Here is a 6,683-nt window from a genome sequence, read left to right as displayed (position 1 = left end):
TCAGAAGATGGTAGTATCAACCTCCTCCCCTGACGAAACATGCCAAGAAAACCCCATGATAGAGCCTCGGGGTCACCATAAAGTCAGAAATGACTTGAAGGCACACAACAACAACAACAACAACAACAACAACGGTGTATATGATTTCCAAAGGCTCACACTCTGCAAAGCTAGAAATTTGGGGACTGAAGGGAAGTTTCTTGGCAAGTTTCATTGGGGAGGACAGGATGCTCATTTGGAAGGACAATGCTCTCATATTTTGCTCATCTTCTCATAGCTACAACCCTGTTGCCTCCTTTAATTAAAAAAGGAGGAAAGAAGAGAGGGAGGGAGAGAAGGAAGGTCAGGACAGCATACCCAATCCTCCTCTCTTACCTTGTACAGTATATAGTTTTGAACACATTTTCATATTTTGCATTGTGTATTATTTATTAACTCTTTAACATTCTTTGATTGCTTGTTTTTAACCATACATCTACACTTTTCAATGCTTTGGTCTGGTTTTTAACTTGCCCTGTTTTAAATTTGTTGTCAGCAGTCTTGGGAGAAAAGCAGGGTAAGGATAATTATGATCAATCAATCAATCAATCAATCAATCAATCAACTCACTGTACCACAAGCTTCCCTGGGGAATTGAGATTTGTTCCTCAGCCCTAGTCTTTTATTGCTGGTTCAAGGACCCCCCCCCCCAAAAAAAGCAAGACATCACTTTGTCTTGAGGCTAGCCTTCAGCTGCATTAATAACATTGGCATGAGCCCACTGAAAATACTCCATTGAGTGCACACTACCTGGATCCATTTCACAGATGCTTACCTGAAAGCAGGTGACCCAACAGCAAAGGAAATGAAGCTTCGCTCTGTGTTTCTCCTCCTATTATCCCTTTTTTCCCTCTTGGGGCGGGGACTGCAAAGCCCCCATTGATTCTTAGAGAGCCAATAACCTTTTTTAAAGCTGGCCAGGCCATTTAGCATCTTTTTCAAAGAAGCTCCCCATCCATCACTGGCTCTTGCAAAACCAGGAAAAGACACTTTTGCAAAAGAAAGGATAGGAGTTTATAGGTTCTTTTTCCTCTGAAGAGGCTGACTCTGGAATTAATTGTATCACAAAAGTCCACAAAACCTTATACCAGTAATTGTCTTTCTTTGGAGGAATCTGCAAAGAGCATCTCATGCCTCAATATCCCCTTTTTTGCATTAAGGTTGCCAACTTTCGACTTGACCATGCACCAGTGCAAATAGTCTTACCAATGCCACTGTTTCCTTGCTTCCTTTGCGCAGAGCTGGTGGCTATGAAAACATATGGAGCAGTTGCGCATGATGGGTTTTATGAGCAACTGGCAAGCTACTCGATAGGCCCAAATACCCTAAATATCATGTATGATCTTGGAAACTTCTTATGCCAACTTACAGTGACCCTAAAGCAAATGTATCATGTGTTTTCTGGCTAAATACCCAGCACCACATCATGTATGATCTTGGAAGTTTCTTCTTGTGTCTTCAGCATATGACCTAAAATATTCTTGGGATTTCAGGCTAAATACCCTAAAGGCACCAGTTCATGTATGATCTTGGAAGCTTCTTGCTGTTGTATCTTCAAGATATGACCTAACTAAAGCAAACCTATCATGGGTTTTCTAGCTAAATACCTTAAAGGCACCAAATCATGTATGATCTTGGAAACATCTTGTTGTTGTGTGACTCCAACTTCTGGTGACCCTAAAGCTAACCTATCATGGGTTTTCAGGGGCTGAGAGTGTGTGACTTGCCCAGGGTCACCCAGTGGGTTTCCATGGCTGAGCAAGGAATCGAACCCTGGTCTCCAGAGTCACAGGCTGCATCTACAATCTAGAATTAACCCAGTTTGACGCCACTTCATTACCATGGCGGTATCCTACAGGATCCTGAGATTTGTTTTGTTTTGTTTCTCTGTCAAGAGAGTGCTGGTGCATGACAAACTGCAAATCCTAGGAGTCACAAGTTCAGTGTGTGTCTGAGAGAAGACTATTGTGCCTTTAAGTAAAAAGGTACTCTGCAGTGTGGGAAGGAAGCAGAGAGCAAATTGCTGCTGCAGATTGAATTGCAGATCAGGTAAGGTTCAAAAGTGCAAAGCTAAGAAGCAGTCATTAGATGGGGGAATGGCTCATCCAGTGAGATGGAGAGGTAGATGCATGGAAGCCAGATAGAGGGACAAGAACACTGCCTTTTTGAGTAAATCATTTTGGGTCACAAAAGATGCTGAATAGTTTTTGGATTTCCTGGATATCCATCAGGTAGAGGAGGAGGGAGAAAGGCAAGATTTTGGACTACAGTTCCTAGAGATGGGACTACAACTCCTATGCTGGATCTGGGAGAAGGTTCAGAGTTGCAGTCCACAAAGGTCATTTTTCCAAGGTCTCAGGCTGACAATCCTCTGGGTTGTTGTTGGACTACAATTCCCAACATTCTGCACCATTGCTGTGTTGATTGGGATTGCTGGGAATTACAGTTTAGTAATATCCGGAGAGCTATAGGAGTAGCCTTTTTGGCAATATCTGTGGTATAACTCTAGTAGTATTTGCTTTTTAATCTAATGAGTCAATAAGAGTGGGCAGGTTGCAGATTTTGCTGGACTGCAGCTCCCACCAGTCTCAGCCAGAATAGGAATGCTGGGGGTTGCAGTTCAATGACATCTGGAAGGCCACAACTGCCCGCCTATGTGTCCAGATGCTATATATCATAATCTCTGCAGTGTCGAGACAGAGATTATGGGAACTGTAGTCCAAAATAGCACAAAGAGCTGGAAACATTAAAGTAAACATTTAATGTTTGACATATAAATATTTGGAAATAAACAAGATGCCCATCCACCAGAGAGAGAGGGGGGAGAAGAGAGGAGTTTCAGCAGGAGTGGTGCAGCCAGCTGTTATGTCTAGAAGTTGAAATTTTGGGATGCATCTACACTGTACAGATAAGGCAGTTTGCAATCACTTTAATTGCCTTGGCTCCATCCTACAGAATCCTGGGATTTGTATTCAGGTACCAGCACTGGCAGAGAAGGCTAAGAACTTTGCAAAACTACAAAACCCAGGATTCCAGAGGATGGAGCTATAACCCTTAAAGAGGTGTCAAACGGCATTATGTATACATTGTAGATAAATGTTTTGGATTTCCAATTCCCAGATGCCCCAGCTAGCTTGACCAACTGTCAGGAATTCTGGGAGCTGAAATCCAAAACATCTGGAAGACCAAAGTCTGGGAAACACTGTGGTAAATGCACTTTTGGAGTACCTCTCAGAGAATTTGCCAGACAAGTGAAGAGAACCATAGCCTTATTTGGGGTGATTACATTAAGTTAAATTAAAGGCATTCAACTGCCTGAAGTTACTATTACGTGGATTTCCAAAGGTCACCCAGTGGATTTCCTGGCCAAGTTGGAAATTGAACCTTGATCTCCAGGGTCATAGTCCAACACTCAAACCATTACACCAAGCTGGCTTGGGTTGCCTTATTCCACTTCCTACCAATTTGGGTGTCTAATTTAGATATTATGCACATCACTTTTAACTTGCATTATAACAATGCAAATAAAAAAGATCTCATGCCATTGTAATGTGCTTTTCTTTTGCTTCTTGCATTCTGCCTTCCTTCGCCTTGCCTTATGCTCTCACCGTACATCCCTCCTTTGCCTATCTTTTTTTCCTTTTGGAAAGGGAAATCCAAAATGGATTTGGTTTTTTTGCAGAACAGCTTGATTTTTGCCCAGTATCTCAGCTCTTACAAGAGCTACATTTTAAATCAAAACTTCAAATTCGGGGCAGATGATGGTCTAAAAGGGCACCGGGGGTCATGCCAAGAATCCAGGTAAAACCCAGGCAAACCTGGGGTATGGCAACTGTATAGTAGAAGGATGAAAACACAAAAAGTGCCAAAAGAAGACAAAGCAGCACAGCAGTTCCAAAACAGAATTTTTAATCTCAGTGAAGCACCTCTTAGAAACTGTATCTTTAAAAAAACGTTTTTAAATAAAAAGGCAAATATGTTTCCAATCGCAACTTTATACAAAATTTACAGTATCAAACGTTACCAAATGGTCACCCTGTACTATATATATATATATATATATATATATATAGATATAGATAATATTTTAAATTAAGACTTGTTTCTTTCTCCTCCAGCAAAAGAGGGAGATGTCTGATCTCTGGCATTCCCTTTTCCAAACTGAACTGTATGTGGAAAAATAATAAGAACCATCAATGCAGACAGTCCTGCCTCCAGATTGCATTGCCTGAGCAAAAAGGCCTTTACAGTGTGGTTTACACAACATTGAAAAATAAACACTTCTTATGTTACCGGCTATGTCCATTCCAGATGTTCTTTTTTGGCATGATTGTCACCTGAGAACAACAGTTGCATGGCAAGCTTTCCTGGCATTATGTGGATCCCTAGGACACTGAGTGCTAGCTAAGCCACAGTAGGAACCAAACCATGGCAATGTTGCCTTTTGGGAACAACAGCTTCCAGCATCCCTTAGCCAGTATAACCAGCATAAGTTCTAAAAGAGATAGTTCCAAAAAGTAACTTTTTGAAGCATTTTTTAAGGGAGGAAATCTTCACTGGGCACTTCAAATTTTTCCAGAGCATTTTGTGATTAAGCACATACCAGACTCAGGAAGATAACCCAAACCTTGGAACTTGTTTATGGTTTTGCCCACCTTGTCAACAACAATCCATTCTGTCAACAAGGTAATTTAAGTGGGTGACCTTTTTGTCACATATACAAACACACATTCATACACGCTCACTCCTCCAGCTCCAACCAGCCCTTTTTATAGTCCTGCAGGATCTCGAGGTAATATTGCCACTCGGGTTCGCTGTCGTACTTCACCTCATAAACTGTCTTCAGAGGGTTTTTGTGATGCTTGTGAACCCGCAACACCACTCCCTGATACCATGCTTGAGTCTTGTCCTTCTCCTCGTACAAGTGTCTGATTCGCTTGCCAACCAGTTCCGGATACCTCGCAGGCAAAGCAGGGACCCTCATGCCACCACATCTCTGTCCTACAAAACCCTTCAGGAGCAGTGAAGGTGGCTTTCTCCCTTTCTTCTCCATGGCATTAAGGACAGAAGGCCCCTGTATATCTCGCAGGGCATTCTGGAATTTGATGTGGACCGATTTCCGGAGATGAAGGGCCTTTGAGGTACTGGTTGTTTTCCTGGCAATCTTATTAGTGAACTGAACCTGAAGAGTCCTGGGCAGTTTATGGGCTGGCAAAAGCTGCCTCTTAGCACCAGGGTGAAGTGGGAGACCCTTGGCCTTCGAAGTCGCAGAAGCAGCAACATTTTCCTTCCAGATGTTTACCTGCTTTGATGCAGTGTTAATCTGGACAGAAGGCAAGGAAGGTTCCTCAAGTGTTTCATCATCTGCTGGTCGGCTCGTCTTGGAAGGAAAGCATTTAGTCCTCCTCTGAGGTGGTGATCCCCATTTTCTCTTTTCCTTCCACTTCCCTTGGAAGTTCTGGCCCTGAGTCTTGGTCACTGTACCCTGTAAACATCTGGCCACATCTGCTAGCTTCAGGTCATCTGCTGCTGAAGAGCTGTTCTTGCCATTTAGGATTTCCCCAGAAGGATCACCTAATGAAGTGGGGAAATTGAAAAAGAAAAATCCAAGCGTGTTAGCACCTTCCATTTCTGTAACCTCAGACTCATACTCTTTGCTCAAAAGATAATACAATGGATTCCCACCATCCTCACTGCACCTGCAACAACCTATTAGATCTAGTTCCTGCAAAGACGACTCTGAACATAAACGCTGGTGGCCGAATTTGGGATGATCAGCTACAGCTTGCTAGTTTTCATGCCAAGAAGTGCTCAACAAAGAGGAACCTTGGTCTGATTGTGATGAATACTTTGTGGGCTAGAGTGGTGCCAATGTTGGTATCATTTTGGTGCCAAGTCAAAACCTGGCTATTAAGTTAAAGCCTTTGGGCCTAATTGGTTTTAGCCAGGCTGCGGACATGCTAGAGGTGCACTATTTTAAAATGTTTTAAACATTTTAAAATTGTCTTGATATACTGTTGTTGTTTTTGGGTGCTTTCAAGTTGTTTCTGAGACCATGAGGTTTTCTTGGCAACATTTCTTCCAAATTTGCCATTGCCTTCCTCTAAGGCTGAGAGAGTATGACTTGCCCAAGATCACCCAGGGATGACCAAGATCATGGCTGAGATGGGAATCGAAACCTGGTCTCCAGAGTCATAGTCCAAACTCAAAGCAACTACACCACAACTGCACATCAATTGATTAATTATCTAATACATTTTTAGTCTTTAAAATTATTGTTATTATTCATTGTTTTAAATTTGTTTTCTTGTCACCTGCTGAGATCTGCGAATATAGGATGGAATACCAAGATTTTAATTAATAAATAAACAATATTCTCTCAAGTAAAGGGGGCAGCCCATGATAACTCAACCTAAGCATTGCCACAACTGGACAAAACAGTCAAAAAATGTTTTAATAGTAAGGACCTATATCTGTTATTACAACACGTAAACCAAATTGATATTTCCAATTTGGTTTAAAAAGTGCCCTTTGGCTGCTGTGCACCATGAATATATGTGAGTATATGTGGAGCTCAAGCAAGCCTACCATCTCATCTCTGGTTTCTAAAATTACTTATACCAGAGGAGATCAAGTAGCTATGA

Source organism: Sceloporus undulatus, chromosome 6 (genome assembly GCF_019175285.1).
Source record: "Sceloporus undulatus isolate JIND9_A2432 ecotype Alabama chromosome 6, SceUnd_v1.1, whole genome shotgun sequence".
NCBI classification, from domain to species: Eukaryota; Metazoa; Chordata; class Lepidosauria; order Squamata; family Phrynosomatidae; genus Sceloporus; species Sceloporus undulatus.
The sequence above is the reverse complement of the archived record's forward strand: the minus strand, read 5'-3'. Positions refer to the sequence as shown.